The following is a 20,483-nucleotide window of genomic DNA, read 5'->3' on the forward strand; positions in this document are numbered from 1 at the left end:
TGTAGTCTGAAGGTCCTGAGAAATGAACAAAGTGGCTCACTGATTTAACAGTGATAAGATGAGCAAAAGTAGCACATGGCAAAACACGTATATAGGCTTTTGTTGCTGGAATTGTTGTAAGCGCTTTGACTGTCACCCTAAAAATATTTTGTACTCGCAATGCTACCAGTGCAACTGTCAGCATCGGTTTGCAGATAATCGGTCCTCAACACTGATCCTCACAAGTCATAGTAGTGTGTTAGAAAGAGAAACGTTTTATTGTTTAGGAATCTGGAGTATTTGTGCTATCTTTTAAGTGTATGTATGTATTTTGGCCAGTTATATCTACTTTTCATGGGTCTTTGTCCAGATTTTTGATGTTTACAGGTTGAGAGGTATGGTGGTGCCATAGACTTAAATGAAACTTCTACAAAAACAGATATGTAATCAACAAAATTACACCTCCCCTCCAAAGGAAGGGGACAGCAGGGAGGCCCAGCCTTATAGCACAGAGATTAAGGCACAGGATTACCAATTGATAGACCTGGGTTTGAAACCTGGCTGGGGAACAACTGAGCAACAGCAATATCTGCACAGAAAAAAAGGCTGGCAATCTACCTCTGTAATATGCCATGAAAATACTATGGGGTCTTCCCGTAGTCTCACCATGAGTCAATTTCGATTCTGGGGCAATTGCTTGCTTACTCAAAAGAAACAGTTTGACTTGAGAAGCCAATGATTTGACAGTCATTTTCAGAACAGTATACACTCCACAGGACGTTATTATGTAGTGAAGACACATGTGAAGTAGAAATGTTAGATGGTGGGTTTAGGACACAGTCTGGACTCATAATGCTCCTGAAAGCTTTACATAACAGACTGGCTCACTGAAGATTTATCTTGTACTGGGAAAGTCCAAAATTCTGATGCACTAAATGCAACATGGGTGTTGATTCCTGTTAGGTGAACTGTTCATTATAAAAAAAGAACATGTGTGTAAAATCTTACCATAACCTCAGATGTCCTTCTCTTCCATGTTGCAGTATTCTAGTTGTGGAATTTCCTTACCTCAGGCGACTCATATGTCGGCTCCTATACAAAAGCTTCAGCTTGGCTGTTGCAGCGTGCGTGGGACGTCAGACGCAAGGTCATAAACCAGTGGCCTTAAATGTGACATCTGAACGCACAATCCTCAGAACTTGAAGGCCCGCAGGTAGAGTAGGAGGCCCAGCAGGTGGAAAAGCCAGAAGTGTCAGGTATGGGACCCTAAGGTCCTTCTGTAGCACAGATAGGTCCAGGTTATAACTGGGGATAAAGGAGAATGAAGAGGGGGAAATGGTGGGTGGGAAGGAATTCTGCAACATGGAAGAGAAGGAGCTCTATGGTTATGCTAAGATTTTACACAACTATCCTATGTCCTTCTGTTCCTATGTTGCAGTATTCTAGTTGTGGGAGAGTACCACAGCTTAGATGGATGATAGGGTGGCGAATCCAGATGAGGATTCTACAAAGCCCTGTAGGATTGCCCTGGTGAATCCTGCACAAGCTCTGGAGACTTGGTCAAGTTTGTAATGTTTTGTAAAAGTGTGGATAGTGGACCATGTGGCTGCTTAAACAATGGATGCCATGTCCAGACCTTTTATGAAAGCCTTGGAGGCAGCCACTGCTCTTGTGGAGTGGGTCTTTACTCCCACTAGGGTTTTTTTTTTTCCCTGTGGAGGGAGTAGCATAGACAAATGGCTTTCTTGGTTCAGGATGCAATTGTTTGTTTGGAGACTGCCTTGCCCAGAGTCCTGGGGTGGAAGGAAACAATGATTTGCTGTGATTTCCTAATGGATTTGGTTTCGTCCAGGTAAAATCTTAATTGCCTGTGCACATCTAGGGAGTGTAGCATCCTCTCTCCATTAGTGGGAGGGGGGAAAGAAAGTGGGTAGGTGGATGGATTGATTACGAGACAAGTCATTGACCACCTTGGGTATAAAGGAGAGATTAGTTCTCAGGGTGACCCTGTCCTTGTGGAAGGTAGTGTAGGGGGGACCGGCCATCAAGGCTTGCAACTCTGAAACCCTTCTGGCTGAAGTGATAGCCACTAGAAGGACTGTTTTCCACGTACAAATTTGTAGGGAAAAAGTCCCAGCCAGTTCGAAAGGGTGTTGGGTAAGTTTTTCGAGGATGTAGTTAAGGTCCCAGGGTGGAGGAAGAGTTTTTTTGGAGGTCTCATGTGTAGCACCCCTTTAAGGAAGAGTTTCACGTCGAGTCTGGCTAGCAAGGGTGGATCAAGAGGCAAGAAGGCTGAAATAGCAGATAGGTGTACTTTCACTGAGGAGTAGGAATTCCACTCTTTATCAATTATTTATGTATTTACATTTGTTGACCGGGAATGTCCGACAGGACGCAGGTCCATTTTCAGAGGAGGCCCGGGGAGAAAAGCTCCACAAATTAAAATATTACATAGTTATAGATGAAGAATCCTAGTAATTAAAATATTACAAACATAGTTACAGATGAAGAACATAGTACATTCAAGTAGATAACTAGCATCTGTTCTATCCACAAAGTCATAGCAGATATTAATAGTTATAAAAAGAAGTTACTGCCATATAATAAGTAGCTAGGCATGGAAGTATCAGAACTTGCTGTAATCAAAGGTAGTTTGTGGGGTGGAAGAGAGTTAGAGGGTAGATAGAGTGGGAGAAGTTAGAGGGAAGAGTTACAAGGGCATAGCCAGCATGTTTTTAGGTGCGCTTTAAGTAAAGCTTTGAAGTGGGTGCATGACGGTAGAGAGGTTACTGTTGGGGGTAGGGTGTTCCATAATATGGCTATAGCGCTGGAGAATAGTGCTTCTCCAGCATTGTTATTGGCTCTAGTAACCTGTAATTGATTTTTGTTGCTGGATCGTAGTGGTCTGGTGGTGAGATAGGGTTGGAGTAGATACTGGAGGGATGGGACCTTTAGAGGATGGTTAACCAGTTTGTGGGTGAGTGTGAGTTGATACCATTGAAGGAGGTGAGGGAGTTCTAGCCAGCCTAGTTCAGTAAGTGAGAGACAGTGGTGACTGTGGTAGGATGCCCTGGTGGCGAATTTGGCGATTTTGTTGCAGCAGGTCTCGAGTTTATTTAGATCGCATTGCCTTAGGTTGGTATATATTGGAGTGGCATAAAGTAGGGTGGAGATAAGGTGCGAATTTGCAAATTAAATCCTAGCTGCTTTGGTGAGGAGTTGCTTATTTCTGTATAAGGCTCCTAGTTTTTGGTGGACTTTGTTTATGGTCATGGATATGACACACACAAGCAAGAACCAGACGGTATTAGCAATGCAAGGGTCCTTGCCCTTGTCCACACACCACTTAGTAAATCTTTGCTATTTAGCTAGGTAAGATTTTTTTGTTGTAGGTGTCCTGACCTCCCTCACGACTGAAAGCACATCCTCTGAGTAGTGGTGCATGAAAGGGATCAAAAGTTTATCACCCACAGAGTCAGGGATAACATCTGCAAGTGTAGGTAGAGGAGAGTTCCTTTTTCTTGTGTCAGTAGGTCCACCTTGCAGGGTAACTTGTAGTGATTGCCCTTGGCTAAATTGTGAAGTAGGGGGAACCAATGCTGCCTTGGCCAGTAGGGAGTCACTAACAAGATTTTCGGTTTGTCCTTCTTGATTTTCAGGAGGACTTTCTGAATCATTGGGAAGGGGGGAAGGCATAAATAAACTTCCCCTCCCAAGAGATGTTGAATGCGTCTACTCTCCATGCTAGAGGGGAGTAGGTCTTTGAGCAGAAGGTCTGCAGCTGCCTGTTCTGTGGAGTGCCCCACCGGTGGACTATATCTAGGAAGACAGTCCTGTCCAGTATCCATTCGTGTTGTAGAGAGGATGTCCTGCTTTGGAGATCCACTTGCTTGTTGTCTTGTGAGGGGATGTAGCTTGGCTGCAGGGACAAATTGTGGCGAGAGGCTAGGTCCCATATCAGGAGGTTAATCTGCACAGCTGATGAGCCTTTTTTCCTCCCGGTTTGTTGAGGTACCTACCACATTACAGTGGTATTGTCGGTCACCATCAGAAGCATCCCTGGTAAAAGTAGAGGGGTAAATGTCTTTAGAGCTAGGAAGACTGCTGTCATTTCCCTGACACTGATGTGTTTGGCCTGTAGAGAAGGATGCCAGTTTGCCTGACCCTTGTAAGATGCCAGTGTCGCACCCCAACCTGAATCTGAGGCATCTGTATGCATTATTTGGGTTGGGGTGGGAGGTAGTAGTAGAAGTCCCGGGTTTAGCTGGACTTGCTGGCTAAACCAGCTGATTTCTTTCTTTAGACAGGGAAGAAGGGGAATAACCTGTTCTAAGTGATTCAGGTGCTGGACCAAATGTTTCTGAGGTACCACTATAGCTTGTGCATGTGCATTCTGGCCAGTGGTAGCACAGGGATGGTTGCTGCCATTAAGCCCAGGAGATGAAGGAATCATCTTGCAGTTACCTTCTGAGAGTGTAGGATCTCCTTGCAGTGGGAAGTCAGGGATAGTACCTTGTCCTGTGGGAGAAAGGTCTTCATTTGTCTGTTCTGATTCTGCAACTTAGAAAAATGTTGTCATGGTCTGGGTTCAATGAGGACTTTGGGAGGTTGATGGTGAACCCTACATTTTGTAGAAGGGATATGGTGACGTGCAGATGCTTTGAGAGGGTATCGTTTGACTCTGCCAGTATTGTGATGTCCAGACAGGGGTAAATCTGGATTCCCTGAGTTCTGCAGAAGGGAATGGCTGGGGATAGGAACTTTGTAAACACTCGGGGGGGCAGTGGACAAACCAAAGGGCAAAGCAGTAAATTTGAAATGAGAGGAGGTCCCAGAGAAATGCAGGAATCTTCTGTGGTAAGTCCTGATGGGTATGTGTAGGTAGGCATCTTTTAGGTCCAGGCTGGCCATATAGGCCTTGGCTGGAATAAAAGGTAGCAGGGTGGGAAGTGAGAGCATTTTGAAGGTGAAGATTTAGAAAGGAGAGGTCTAAGATGGGTCTCCAGGGGCAGTCTTTTTTGGAGACCAGGAAGAGACAGGAGTAGAATCCCTTTCCTTCCTGTCCTGGGAGGACAGGTTCTATGGTGCCTAGCTTTAGCAGGTCTGACAAAACCTGTGGAAGGAGATGTAGTTGTTTTTTTGGGGGGATATGGGATGCCTTTCCTGTGTGTTTTTTCTTTCCAAGATAGGAAATATCCTTTTTGGATAATGGATAGTACCCATTGGTCTATGGTGATGGTTTGCCAGAAGGGGAGACAGTGGCTGGTAGTCAAGGTAGTCACGCATTATTGGGAGCTCCTCTGTCCTGAAAGGATTGCCTGGGCTCAGGAGATGGTGCATTAGGTCTGGATGTGGTAGGTCTTCTTGCCCCTCTTCTAGATCTGGAAGGGGAAGCACCCATCTGTGGAGGGTTATACCTTACAAAGGGGGCCTTAGGAGGGTAGTTTCTATAATACTTGGGAATGGGAGACACCAGTAGATGTTTATTGTCCTGCAATTCCTTACTTTTTTCTTGCAAATTCTTTAAGAGATCTGCAGATTCTTTCCCGAAAAGGAAATTGTGATCCAGGGGGCTATCCAAGACCTTGGACTTCATTTATTTATTATTTTATTTACATTTGTTGACCGGGAGAGTCCGACTGGACACAGGTCCGTTTTCAGCGGAGGCACGGGGAGAAAAGATCCGCATTAAGTATTATTTGCATTATACAGTTAAAAAACATAGCATTTAAATATAGACATTAGTCCAGTTAAGGACGCAAGACAAGAAGAAAACAGATGTAAAACAGCTGTAGAGCATAGCACAATTTTAAAATATGGTGACATATACTAAACATGGTTAAAATGTAGTTGAGATTCATCAGAGAACAATTGATACAAACTGTTTTTGAGGTACATAACAGTCATTAGCAGTTGTTGCTACAAGAAGTTAGTATTATGTGGTAGGTAGCTGGGAACATGAGTAGCCAAGCTTGCTAAGAGTAGGTTGTTGATAGGGGGCTGAGATAGGTAGTGGGTGGGGGGAGTGAAAGGTATTTGGGGGGGGGGGTTGCAAGGGCATATCTGGCAAGTTTTGAAGTGTGATTTTAGTAAGGATTTAAAGTGGGTGCAAGAAGTTCCAGAGGTAATTGAGGATGGGAGGGAGTTCCAGAGTTTGGCTATAGTGCAGGAGAATAATGCTTCTCCAGCAGAGTTAATGGCTCTTGTGACCTTTAGGAGGTTTTTGTGGCTGGATCTTAGTGGTCTCGTGGTTATGTAGGGTTGGAGTAGATTCTGGAGGGATGGGACTTTTAGTGGTTGGTTTATTTGTTTGTGGACGAGTGTGAGTTGGTACCATTGAAGAAGGTGGGGGAATTCTAGCCAGCCCAGTTCTGCTAGTGAGAGACAGTGGTGAGTACGGTAGGAAGCCCCTGTGGCAAATTTGGCGATTTTCTTGTAGCAGGTTTCGAGCTTATTTAGATCGCATTGTCTAAGGTTAGTAAATATTGGAGAGACAGAGTAGGGTAGAGATAAGATGAGAATTTGCTACCGAAATTTTAGCTGCTTTGGTAAGTAGTTGCTGATTTCTATATAATGCTCCTAGTTTTTTGTGCATTTTTTTAATGGTCATGGAAATGTGAATGTCAAAGTTCAGTTTATTGTCTATTTCTACTCCTAGTAATTTGGTGTGTTCTGTAGGATGGATGGTGGTGTTGTCTTTTGCTGTGATGTTAAAGTGAGAGCTGTCTAGGGTAAGTTTGGTGGGTTGGAAGATTAGTAATTTTGTTTGGTTTGGGTTAAGTATTAGTTGGGCATCGGATAACCAAGTTTCAATAGAAGAAAATGCTTCCTGTGTGACGTTTTGCAATTCTGGTAGGGAGTGGGCTGTGCAGATGATGGTTGAGTCATCTGCGTATTGTATGAGTGTGCCATGTGTTGTGGCTGAGGCTAGATTATTGGTGAAAATAGAGAAGAGTAGGGGTCCCAGGATGGACCTTTGGGGAACTCCTATGGAGACTGGTAGTTGGGGGGATAGGTTGTCCTGCCAAACAACTGCTTGTTGGCGGTCAGATAGGTAACTCTGAAACCAGTTGATGACTGGTTGAGAGAAGGAAAGGTTATTGAGAAGAGAGGTGAGTTGTTTGTGTGGGACCATGTCAAAAGCTTTAGAGAGGTCTAGGAAGGTAGATGATGAGAGATAACCTGCATTTTTATTTTGTAGGATAGTGTTAGAGAAAGAGAGTAAGGCGGCGGTGGTGCTATGGTTAGGTCGGAAACCGTGTTGTGTGTTGGAGAGGAGGTTGTTAGCAAGGAGGTGATCTGAGACTTGAGAATGAATGCATCTCTAGTATTTTGGAGGGTGGCGAGAGAATAGCTATGGGGCGGTAATTGCTTAGATCTGTGGAGGGGCCTCCTTTGTGCAGGGGAATTGTGTGTGAGACTTTCCATAGTGTAGGAACATAACTTTCTGACAGAGCTCTGTTAATCAAGAGAGATACGGGGTAGGCTAGAGTATCAGCTGCAAGTTGAATGTATTCACCTGGGAGGTTGTCTGCTGCTAATCTGGTGGTTTTAAGTTTAGTTAGTAGTAGTTTTATTTTGGCGGTAGGAACAGGAGAGAAAGAGAAGCTAGTTGGGAGATTGTTAGTTCTAGTTGATGGTGTGGGTTTATGGGGGGTTGTGTTGTCTAGCTAGTGATACTACAGTTTGTGTGAAGTGATTGTTGAAAGAGGTAGCAATATTTTCGGAGGAGTAAGTTAAGTTAAGAGTGGGTGTACTTACTTTACCTGGGTGGAGGATGGAGTTTGAGGACGAGAATTGTTTGGGGTTATGTTGGGAGGAGGTAAGGGCAGACTGGTAGTGTTGGATTTTGTCCTGTTTTGTAAGCTTTTTGGTTCTATTGCGTAGTTCTAGGAATTTTTGCCTAGTAGAGGGGGTTTTGGTTTTGTGCCAGTTGTCCCATGCTTTATCCCGGTTTTTCATTTCAGACTTCGTGTTTTTCTGTAGCCATGGGGATTGTTGGGCTCTAGTTCAGGAATGTCTTATGGGGGCGTGGTAATTAAGGATGCTTAGGAATGTTTTAGTAAAGTAGTCAACTGCGTCATCTAGTTTGAGGTATTTTAGAGGTTGCCAGTTACAGTCTTTTAGGGATGAGCTGAATGAGAGAGGGTTGAAGTTAGTTTTTGCGATTTGACGGTAGATGATGGGTTTTGCTTTATAAAGGTGTTTTCTTAGTAAGAAGGTTGGGGAGTGATCACTGAGGCTGTCAGATAAGCAGCCTGCTATATATGACTGGGGGCTCTTATTGACTAGTATCCAATCAAGGGTAGTGTGTTTGTTGGAGTTATTTATCCTAGTAGGTGACTGGACTAGTTGGGTGAAGCCATGAAGATTTACATGATGGGTTGGGTGGTTGCTACAGCAGGATTGCCAGTCAGTGTTGAAGTCTCCTAGAATTAAAGTTTCTTGGGGTAGGTGGTGGGTAGTCCAGCTGAGGAGGTTTTCAAGTGGGGGGATGTTGTGGCCAGGTGGGAAGTAGCAACCTATTATGTTTAGGGTTTTATTTTGGTTTATTTTAAGGTTGGCATATATTATTTCTTCCTTACCTATTTAGGGAGCTGCTAACTTTAAGATCTGGATGTCTAGATGCTGCTTAAATATTACAGCTATACCACCTCCTTTTTTGTTTAGTCAGTCTACTCTTAGTATATTGTAACCAGCAGGGAGGATTTGCTCATTAGTAATGTGTGGTTTTAATCATGTTTCTGTAAGGATCACTACATCAGGGGAGTAGAAGTCTATGGTGGTATGGAATTCATGCAACTTGTTGCATATACCTCTAATATTTAAGCTTAACAGAAGGAGGTCGGTTGGCTTTCTATTGGCTGTGATTTTGGAGATGTGATTTGTACTCCGATTATGAGGGGAAGGGTTGGAGATAGAGGGACCAGGATTAGGATGGGTGTCTCCACTGAGTGCTAGGTTGGATATGGATGAGATTATTAGTTTTATCAATTTCTGTATATGCTTGCTTATAAGGGCAGTTTTTTGATTGTGTTCTGTGGACAATAGGTATGGTGGTAGGGTTATGTTAGGTTGAGGGGTTGTTTTTAGTTTAGGTACTGTGGTCTGTAGTCTATATAGAGGGTGTATTGGGAAGGTTGTTGACCTGATGAGAGAGTAGTAGAGTAGAGATGGGATATGAGTGGTAGTGTGTGTGGTGGTACAGTGGCAGTAGTTGAGTGCAGGAATGGTGGAGGTTTGGTAAGATGTGATGTATGCAAGGAGTGTGCATGCAGTGACTATAGGTATGGTGTGCTTGTACATATTAGCTGAGTAGGAGTGATAGTAGTTAGAAGCTGTAGGAGGAAGTATAGGTGTGGTGATTTTATAGGTTGAAGGGTGGGAGGGGTTACTGTTTGTAATAAAGGTAGGACCAATGGGGGTGGGAGGGGAGCGTAGCGGGCAACAGAAGAAGGAAGACTATCAGTAGGTTTACAGGTTATAATGAAAAGGGCTGGCCCTGATTAGGCTGCAATTGTCCTTGTGGGAAGGGGGAGGATCAGAATAGACCAGAAAAGTGGTGGATAGCAATAGTATGATGAAAAGGGCTGTCCCTGACTTCACAAATATGCAAGTCTACAGAAACAATAAGAAAAGGCAGTAGTTACTCTGACTTGCTTGTTTTGCATACCTGTCTTAGTGAAATAAAATAAGCCAATTTTACCAAGGAGTTATGTGGAGATTAGGAAGACAAGAATTTATAAGAGAAAAGGTTTAGTAGAAGTAGAGAAAAGTACAGTTTTGTACCTACCATAAATGTAGATGTTCGAGTGTTCACACTGCTGCAGTCATCACACTTGGGTTATCCTGCCGTCAGGTGGTCCCGTAGTCGGCCAGAGTTCCAAAGTTTTGGTCCGGCGTTGGTTGCTGTCGCTTCTTCCCTGACGTCAGTGCGCCAGGGGTATATAAGTTGCATCTGATGCCATTTTCTTCAGTTTTTCTTGCCCCAGATGTCAGGTGCCACCAAGTAGGTAGGCAATACATATTGCTAGTAAAAAATATACATAGAAAATAAAAACAATACCTTCAGTTAGAAGCAAATACACCTCAAAGGTTGTATAGGACAGAAAGGTATATATAAGTCCAGCTAGTTCAGAGGGGATGGAGGGAGGGTAACCTGGACTGCAGCAGTGTGAACACTCGAACATCTACATTTATAGTAGGTACAAAACTGTACTATGTTCATCGTGTTACACTGCTGCAGTCATTATACTTGGGTAGAATCCCAAAGCTAAGGTTGGGTGGCTGGTCTATAAAGAGTTAGGATTGGCTATGAGGCCCAGCAGAACTGCAGTGGCAAATCCTGCTCTGGATTTAGAGTAAAGAGGCAAGTGGTAATGCTTGGAAAAGGTGTGCACTGAACTCCAAGTTGCAGCCTCCAAAATTTCCTTGGTAGGTACTCTGAGAAAGGCTGTTTAAGTGGCTGTTGCCCTGTTGGAATGTGGCCTGATGTTATTAGGGACTGATTTTCCATGCTGTGTGTAGCAGTAACGAATACAGTGCCCTATCCATTTGGATATAGTCTGCTTTGAGATAGCCTTGCCCTGTGATCCTGCAGCATATGCTACAAACAGTTGCTCAGTTTTCCTGAAAGCTTTTGTTTTGTCCAAGTAGAAGCATAGCTGCCTGTGTATGTCCAAAGAGTGCAGAAGTTTCTCCCCTTTATTCTGGGGGTTTAGATAAAAAGTTGGCAAATGGATGGTTTGGTTAAGAACCACACTAGATACCACCTTTGGCATAAAGGTAGGGTTTATCCTTAAACAAACCCTGTCCTGATGAAAAATTATAAAAGGTTCCACTGCCACTAATGCCTGTAGCTCTGAGACTCTTCGTGCTGAAGTTACTGCCAGGAGCACAGCTGTTTTCCATGATAAAAATTTTAGATCGGCTGTATTGGCTGGCTCAAAAGGTGGCAGTGTCAGTTTTTCCAAAACAAAATTGAGGTCCCAAGTTGGTGTTGGTGCTCTCCGGGGTGGTCTTATGTTTTTAGCCCCTCTGAGGTACTGCTTTAGCAAGGGGTGAGAGAATAAAGGAGGATCTGTGTTGTAATGTGCTGAAATGGCAGTGGAGTGAATCCTAATAAATGAGAAGGATAGGCCTTTGTCCAGCATCTCAGTTAAGTATTGTAAAATCTGAGGAATGTTTGGGACAAGAGGGTCAAGGCTTTGAGCCTGGTTCCAGGCGCAGAATCTCTTCCATTTTTCTGAATAAGCTTTCCTGGTGCTAGGCCTCCTGGCCTCCAAAATGACATCCATAACAGCTTTAGAGAGAGGTGTTGCCTGTTTGACTAATGAATCTGCCATGCAGCCAGGTTTAGGGTTTTGAGCTGACCGTGCAGGATCTGATTGTTTTGTTGAGTCAGAAGGTCTGGAATTTGAGGCAAAATCCATGGTGGGCCTTGAGCTAAGTTCTTTAAGATTGAGTACCAGTGCTGGCATGGCCAGTCTGGAGCAATCAGGATCATCTGTGGTTTTTCTAGTCTGGCTTTTAGGAGTACCTTTGAGAGGAGAGGCAGTGGTGGGAAGGCATAAACTTCTAGGCTTTTCCAGTTGAAGGAGAGAGCATCCACTTTCCATGCTTGTGTGTGATAAGTCCTTGTGCAGAATTTTTGTAGTTGGCAATTCAGTGAAGAGGCAAAAAGATCTATGTCTGGGCATCCCCATTTTTGTGTTACCATGCTGAAGAGTTGTGGATTCAATTTCCATTTGTGAGGGTCCATGATATTTCTGCTGAGATCGTCTGCCAGAGTATTTTTCTTTCCTGGCAGGAATTGTGCTTGCAGGTGAACATGATAAGACAGAGCTGTGTTCCACAAGGTCATGGCTTGCCTGCATAGGGGATAAGGATGACTGCCCCCTTGCTTGTTTATGTACCACATTACTGTGGTGCTGTCTGTCTTTAATAATAATTGTCCTGGATGCAGAAGGTCCTTGAAAGCTGTTAGGGCATTCTGAACAGCCAACATCTCTTTTTGACTGATGTGAAGATGCATCTGGTCTGTGGTCCACTGGCCCTGAATGCATTTTCCTGCCATGTGTGCTCCCCCCAGGCGTAATCCGAAGCATCTGTTGTTAGAGTCTGCCTGGCTGTGGGTAGGGTAAAAGGCTGACCCTTGTTTAGGTGACACGCCTGTGCCCACCATCGAAACTCCTGTTGTAGGCAGGGAATCATTTATATTACTGCTTCTAAACTGTGAGAGTGTTGAGTCCAAACACATTTTAGGTACCATTGTAATTTCCTCATATGCAGTCTGGCATATGGTAGTAGTAGTATGCAGGATGTCATGAATCACAGGGCCTGCAGAATTTTTCTTGCAGGGAGATGGGACTTTTTTGCCAGTAATTGAAAATATTGAGTTAGTTGAACTTGTTTGTCTGGCGTGAGATAAGCCATCTGGGCCATTGTATTTAAGCTGGCACCCAGGAATATAATCTGTTGTGAGGGCACTAGTTTTGACTTCTTTTCATTTACTGTGTACCCTAGAGAAATTAGCAACCTTTTTACAAATGCCAGATGCTGTAGAAGGATGTCCTTTGTCTCTGCTTGAATGAGGCAGTCATCCAGGTATGGATATATTTGAATTCCTTTTTGTCTGCAAAATGCAATTAATGGTGCCAGGCACTTTGTAAAGACCCTGGGCGCAGTAGATAAGCCAAAGGGCAGTGCAGAGAATTGGTAGTGCATTGTACCAGCTTTGAATCTGAGGTATCTTCTGCAATTTTGTTGATAGGGACATGCAGGTATGCCTCTTTGAGGTCCAGAGTAACAAGCCAAGCCTTCTTGCCCAGCATGGGTAGAAGCTGCTGTAATGTCAACATTTTGAATTTCGGAATATCCAGGTAAGTATTTAGAATTGAAAGGTCTAGTATGGGCCTCCAGGCCTTGTCCTTTCTGGGGACCAGGAAGAGGCTTGAGTAAAATCCTTGTCCTTGTTCCTGTTGTGGTACTTTTTGAATAGCTCTCATGCCCATGTGGGCTGAAATTTGTTTTTGTGCCTCTGCCCATTGATTTTGTGGCAGGTCTGGAATTCCTTTTAGCCTTGGTAAAGTATGAAAGTGGAACCTGTAACCTTGAGACACAATATTCAGAACCCATTTGTCTTGGGTGATTGTTTGCCAGTTTTGAGAAAAAAGTGCTAGTTTTCCCCCTAAAGGGGCTGCCAAAAGGGAAGTGCTTGGCGTACGAAGGGGGAAGTCATTGGGACTGTTTCCTGTACGGTTGAGACTTGTCCTCACCTCCTTTTGGGGTTGAGGTGCCCCATTGTCGTTGTCTGTTAGAGCCTTGGGGTTGAGATCTGCCTCTTGGGCATCTGTATCTGCCTCTCTGTGGCCTGCCTGACACTGGAAAGGACCAATTCTTTGTTGGCCAATTTCTGCTAAATCGAGGTGGCTGTACCTGTAAGAAATCCTTGACTGTTTGCATAGATTTAGCTTTATCCTCCATTTTCTTTAACACCTCTTCTGCCTTAACACCAAACAAGGTATCATGCTGTAAAGGAGCATCCAATAATTTTGCCTTAACATGATCAGGTAAACTCTGCTCTTTTAGCCAAGCATGTCTTCGAATCACAGAACGTGTAACTGTGGCTCTACAAGAGGCCTCTAAAGAATCAAAACCACATTGCAGAGTATGTTTTCCCACCTGTTCAACTGCATGCAATAAATCCTGCATTTCTTTACAGTCAGTAGCTTCTGAGCTTGCAAGCATTTTCTGTTTTAACTGAGCCATTAAATATTGTTGGTACTTAAGCATGTGAAACTGGCAATTTAAAGCCCTTATTGCTAAAGTTGCAGAAGTGTAAACTTTCTTCACCCATCTATCCAAAGCTCTCGAATCTCTGTCAGAGGGTACTGGATTTTTTGCAATGGAAGCCTTAACCCCTTTTGGACCCTGGGAAATAGTTTCTGGATCAGCAGAAGGGTTTTTATAAAGAAACTTGTGAGAGTCAGGGACTCTATAATACCTATCTGGCTTAGCTGGAGCAGGGGGCAAAGAATCAGGAGATAAGCTGGATTCAGAGAACACATCATCCACAACATATAGCACAAGCGGAATAGCCAGGGGCCTGTGCTGAGGCAATAAAATGAAATCCCTGAGCCTTTTCTTTGATTCTGAGTAATCCTGACTTTCCCAATGGAAATGCTCCCTCGTGGTATGTAAAGTTTCCCCAAAAGTATAATCCTCAGGAGGAGAGGCTGAAGGGATAGATTTTTCAGCATCAGAGTCCTCATAGGGGGGTAGATAGTATCCCTGGTCTGAAGAGGAATCAGAGGAAATGGAAACCTGATCAGAGGAATCATAGTCAGTATCCTGCCTAGGCCTTTTCTCAGGAGGGGGATGGGAACCCCTGATTAGAGTAATGAGGTCTTCAGCCATTTTCAGCATCTGTTTCTTAGGCATGGAGGACTGTCCAGGAGAATGCTGTACTTGCTTCTTTGTCTTTAATGGTACTTTTGTCTTGGCTGTTGCTTTAATGGTAAGTTGTGAAGGTCTGAAAACACCCTCAGAAGCCGATGCCTGCTCAGCGGCTCCAGACCCATCTGAGGGATTAGTTTTCGTCGGCCCAATACCTTGAGTTTCCAGAGGCCTAGTTGTCTCCACGTGGGAGTCGGAGGCGGCCTGTGGCTCTGAGGTAGCAGGTGTCAGGGGCTGCGAAAGCGCCTCACTGAGAACCGGCGACTGGCCTAGAAGAGGTTTCGTCGTTGGTTTTGGACCTTGGATGCCTGTCTTTATCCTTGTCTTTGCGTTTTTTCAGAATTGCGGTCGCCGGTTGATCTGACGGCATAGTATAATTGAACCTTCGGCCAAAGTAGTGTAAAGCAAAATCAAAACGTCTTTTTATAGTGCGTTTGTTAAATCTAGCACAAAACCGACAACTAGTGATGTCGTGATCAGGGCCTAGGCATGGAATACAGTAAGAGTGGAAGTCCTTATGAGGTATTTGCTTCCCACAAGAAATACAATTATTAACTTTTTCTGACATCGGTCTGAGGCAAGAAAAACGTTTCCCCAATGGGGTACTTAGCTTTATTGAAGACTTCGGATCTGAAATTCGACTTAGAAAATCTCAGGAGTCGGCCGACCAGCACTTGCGAATGGCTTCTGCTTTGAGCACCGCGCGGCAAGAAAGACTGAAGAAAATGGCGTCGGATGCAACTTATATACCCCTGGTGCACTGACGTCAGGGAAGAAGTGACAGCAACTGACGCCGGACCAAGGCTTTGGAACTCTGGCTGACTACGGGACCGCCTGACGGCAGGATAACCCAAGTGTAATCACTGCAGCAGTGTAGCACGATGAATATCAGCAGAGCATACAAATAGTACAGCATCTAAAGACAGATTGCAGTTAGAACTACAGAATGGGGGGGGGCAGCTAATGTTCTGAAACAATAAGAAAATCAGTAGGTACATTGGATTTACTTGTTTTGCATACCTTTCTTTTGAAATAAAATAAACACTTGTAACCAGGAGTATGTGGGATTTAGAAAGACCACAAGTTATAGGAGAAAGGGTTTAGTAATACCAGAAAAACAGCAGGGCTTTCAAATAGTTGAAACAGCTTGCAAACGGAGACTGCTGTTAGAAAGTAGAGTATGGGGAGAGGCAAACTAACGTCTGTGATGGAGTGCTTTACTTAAAAATAGAAATTAAGCAAGGGCTAGCAATTAATTTTGTCTGGAGTATAAAACATACTTTCTGTATATTTTGAAAATAACACTCAATCCAAAGTTGCCTGGTTCTGTTAAAGAGCACTGCAGGCCAACAGATCGAACTTGGCTTGGTGGGGATCCAGGGAAAGTAGAATTAAAAGGAGAAGCTTAGGTATGAGATCCAGAGAGACAAGCAGCTACACCAAGAGGATTTTAAAAAATGACTTGAAGTCTTCAGGGAGATTCTGAAGTCTCAGCCAGGAGTATGCTGAATTAAAGGCATCCAAGTAAACAGGTAGAACCGGGAGAACAGCAGAAGGAGAGGAGGATTCTATTTGAAGAAGCTCAAAGTACCTCTTTTGGGTGTCAGTCATTTCTGAAGTATCCTATTTGAAATAATCTTTCATCTTGGTGACAGTCTCACCAAAGGTAATATCCTCAGGGGTAGAATCCCCTTCAACAGATTCCTCATCATGAGAATAATACTCCTGGGGAGATGCAGTCTGGGAAGTATATAATATACAGTCCTCTGACGAAGAAAAGGAAGAATCATGTTCTTTCCCCTTAACCTGAGAGGTCATGGGTGGGATGGAAGAGGCTGAGGCAGGCCTAGGGCTGAGTAAAGGCAGAGTAGTGGAGGTTAAGGCTGAAGGCCTAAGGGCCATAAAGGCCTGCATGAGAAAGGAGGTGAAGGACTGGCAATCTGGTAGGCCTTCTGCAGTGAAGGAGGCATGCCTGGTTTTCTGTTTCTTTTTTGGCCGGGGTGGAAGTTGGAACCGTCCTGGAGTCAGGTTTTGAGGCAACTATTTCAGAAGTCTGGATCCCAGTAGGAGGTACCACAGAATCTGGTTCCCCCTCAACATTGACAGCAGTCTGTGTCTGGGTAGGCTCCGAGGACGTGCTGGTCGTCAGCTGAGCAATGCTTCCCCAAAGGTTGTCACTGAAGTAGACTGATCCGCTGGGCGCTCCTCAACTCCTAAATTGGCAGTTGGCAGGGCGTCCTGTAATGAAGCGGCAGGCAAGGAAGGCCTAGGAATCTTGCCCTTCTTACACGGAGGTTCGGGTGCGGCCTCTGATGCGAGATCCATTCATAGGGCTAACCGCTCAAGGCACTGACTTTCTAGGTAGAGGTTTAATGCGGCTAGACAACTGCGCAGGGTCTTCAGCATAAATGATTGACAAATGGAGCAGGCGGAATGGTTGTGCTCCCAGACTAAGCAAAAAAACACACCGATCATGGGCGCCTTTATGGGGTATCTGGCACCCACATTGGCATTTTCCCTTTTTATCTGACATCAGCTAAAAATTGCTACAACATCCAAGCCTAAGCAATAACAATCGGCTACGTAAGGAAAAACAGAAACCCAATGAGTTACTTAGCTTTCAGATGTGACGTCTGTGAAGAAGCGAGCACACAATGCGTCAGTCTGTGGCTGAAAAGCTCTGAGGATTGTGCATGCAGACATCACATTTAAGGCCCCTGGTTTATGGCCTTATGTCTGACATCCCACGTATGCTGCAACAGCCAAGCTGAAGCTTTTGTACAGGAGCAGACGTATGAGTCGCCTGAGGGCAGGAAATCCCACAACTAGAATACTGCACCATAGGAACAGAAGGACATCACTATATCATCATCTTTCAGCCGTTCCCGTTAGGGGTTGCCACAGCGGATCACCTGTTTCCATTTCTTCCTGTTCTCTGCATCTTGCTCTGTCACACCATATCCATAAACCTTATCTTAGGCCTTCCTCTTTTCCTGTTATCTGGTAGCTTCATCCTTAGCATCTTTTTCCCAATATACTCAGCATCCCTCGTCAGCACATGTCCAAACCAACGTAATCTTGCCTCTCTGGCTTTGTCTCCAAACCTTCCAACCTGGGCTGACCCTCTAATATACTTATTCCTAATCCTGTCCACCCTTGTCACACCCAGTGCAAATCTTAACATCTTTAACTCTGCCACATCCAGCTCTAACTCCTGCCTTTTTGCCAGTGCCACTGTCTCCAACCCATATAACATAGCTGGTCTCACTACCCTCTTGTAGACCTTCCCTTTCACTCTTACTGGTACTCGTCTGTCACAAATCACTCCTGACACTCTTCTCTACCCACTCCATCTTGCCTGTACTCTCTTCTTCACTCACCATTACTCTGAATATAACCTGTCAATAATGAACATTTTTGACTAAGAGGGGGGTTAAGTTTCCAAAGGAAAAGTGTACTCATGGGGAATACAGATAGACCCGGGACAAAAAAAAAGATGATGTTTGCCTGAAGTGAAGGGAATGCTAATGGAAGAAATACTGCTGGACCAGCAGAAAACAGAAAGGCCTTTATGGAGAACATAATTTAGACTTAACAATGGGGGGAGGGGGGGCTTTTCCACACTTTCTTCAAATCTCAGTGAAACAGGATTGGTGGGAAAAAAAACTCTAGTACTCCTCCCCCCCCCTCCAAAAAAAAAAGAAGAACGATCAAGTAATTCCCATTGTAGCGTCTTTTCTGGCTTCTTTTTTCAGAATTATAATGCACAATCTTTCAACATCAGCTGATTGACGGCAACAATGCCAATCTTCATACTTCTGAGGTACAGTGTTGGACTTCGCAGAAGACATTGCATAGGTGTTAGTCTAGATCAATAATAATCTCACAACAATGACATCACTTAAGGGGGGGTCCTGTAGGTTTGCTTTATTTATTTACATTTGTTTAGCTGGCATACCTCACAACCATACCGATTTACTCGGTTTTTACCGAGTTTTGGGGTCCAAATGAAGGGGTGCCACGATTCCTGAGTGGCACCCCTTCAAATCCGATTTTTGTCTTTATGTTTTTCCCATTTTTGAATTTCGGCCCTTTCGGAGCTGACGCCATCACGTGCGCGATGACGTCCGCTCCGTCAGGGCTATCAGCCAGTCAGAATTGTGCTTCCGGCTGCAAATGTGAGCGAGCGGGCTTTTTACATCACTCAGTAACAGCTGGGAAAGCTTATAGCAGTTGTTTTGTTTGTTTAACTTGGAAATCGGCTTTTACAGCACTCAGTAACAGCCGGGAAAACGTACAGCACTCATTTTGTTTGTTCAGCTTGGAGGGACTTAACAGCCGTTTGCGTTTATCAGCAGATTTGGGACTTGATAACGACCCGTTTCTTACATTTGGGAAGTGTGTGTGTGTGTGTGAAGTTAATGAAACTGGAGTACATATTCATTTTAGTACTATTACCTACATGTGGCTATGTGCAGCGCATGCTGTTAGTGAGTGTAGCTAATACTCTGAGTGACGGACAGCAAGAGGAGTGTATGTAGGGAGTGTGTTGGACGGGTTTATTAGTGCATATCTTTCGGAGCACTGTTGATTCATTTTCCATCGGTTAATTATTGTGCCTTAGTGGTTTAAGCACAACTTGTATCAGAATGAATACAGAGATTTCTATTCTGAGTAGTGTAGCATTTGTTCTTTCAGAGTTTTTTCATTTGTTTAACTTTGGAAACTAAAATAATGTAAGAATGGTTTGTTTGCTGTAGGAAGACTGTTGTGCTCTCACCCACGTGTATGCACACTGCACTTTAATAGTGTACCGCCCTTTTTTTGAAAATGAGCATGTGACATTCTGCTGTTTTCTCTCTCTCTCTGTCTGTCTCACACACACGGAAGCTCACACTACACTTTGCAGTGCATTATTTAGTCATTTGCTTGGGATGTTTCATTTGCATGCTAGTATATTAACTTATTTAATTTCTTGCTGATCAGAGTTCTTATTAATCTGTTGCTGCTGCTTGAATATGTCATTGTGCCAGCAGTTAAGGTGTAGATACTTAATAAATGCTCGTCCAATACTTGACTGCACTTCACTTGTTATATTACCAGAGGACAAAACATTTAGCCATTTTTATTTGGACAGAGTTGCTAAGGAAGACATAGCTTTCAACTTTCAGTCTGCAAAATGTGGAACTCTTATGTCGCACAATGTGGAACACTTACTAATGACTTAACTAGGAAGCTCACAGCATGATTGTTAACTATTTCCTTGTATTTTTGGTGAGGTTGTATGACATATTATTCAGTATTTACCACAGATATTTGTTAAAACAATTCTTAACAAAGAATGCGTGCCAAATCCTGTCAATGTGGAAGAGTGGGAAACATATTTTTTTTGCCAAAAAATAAGGAATGTTCCTCATAGAAAGGTACAGTTGAGAGATAGGCTGAAAGTGTGTGTGTGTGTGTGTGTGTGTGTGTGTGTGTGTGTGTGTGTGTGTGTGTGTGTGTGTATATATATATATATATATATATATATATATATATATATGTATATATATTATATTATTAAATTTCAGTTTTTATTGTTAGTGTTGTTAGGAAGAAAATGACTAACAACTTGCTTAGGTGCCAGCTTAATTGTTTTTAAAGACCATTAAGACAGAATAGCACTGAGATACTTTGATAAAAATTGTAAATGTGAAAGTTTGTTTGGTATGTTGGTAATAATAATGTCTCTTACTGAAAACCTTTTGTTAGTGGTATTCATTCTGGTCCCCTCTTTGACATTTGAGAAAGATTAAACTGATCCATGAGGGAAGTAAAATTGTTTGAGTGCAGAGTTCTAACTGACTTTAATGTTACTACATATAACAAGTTTATTGTTTTTTAGTACATGACTAGATATTTTGAAGTGTATCCACCAGAATATGAACTATGGTTGAATGAGGTAGATCAACAGTGGCAACATTCAGTTATTTTTGTCCACCTAATAAATAAATAATTGTTCAGGTGGGTTCACTTTTAACAAAAAGAGAAGGATATGGGACATG

At 43.5% G+C, this 20,483-nt stretch overlaps 1 protein-coding gene across 5 annotated transcripts in view; it reads right to left on the minus strand.

Annotated features, from left to right (window-relative positions):
- Positions 1-20,483, minus strand: part of GBF1 (golgi brefeldin A resistant guanine nucleotide exchange factor 1) — a 4,751,435-nt gene that overhangs the window by 2,639,706 nt on the left and 2,091,246 nt on the right. The window lies entirely within an intron of this gene.

Source organism: Protopterus annectens, chromosome 14.part0, assembly GCF_019279795.1.
Source record: "Protopterus annectens isolate FY-2018-M chromosome 14.part0, PAN1.0, whole genome shotgun sequence".
In the NCBI taxonomy this organism is placed as follows: Eukaryota; Metazoa; Chordata; order Ceratodontiformes; family Protopteridae; genus Protopterus; species Protopterus annectens.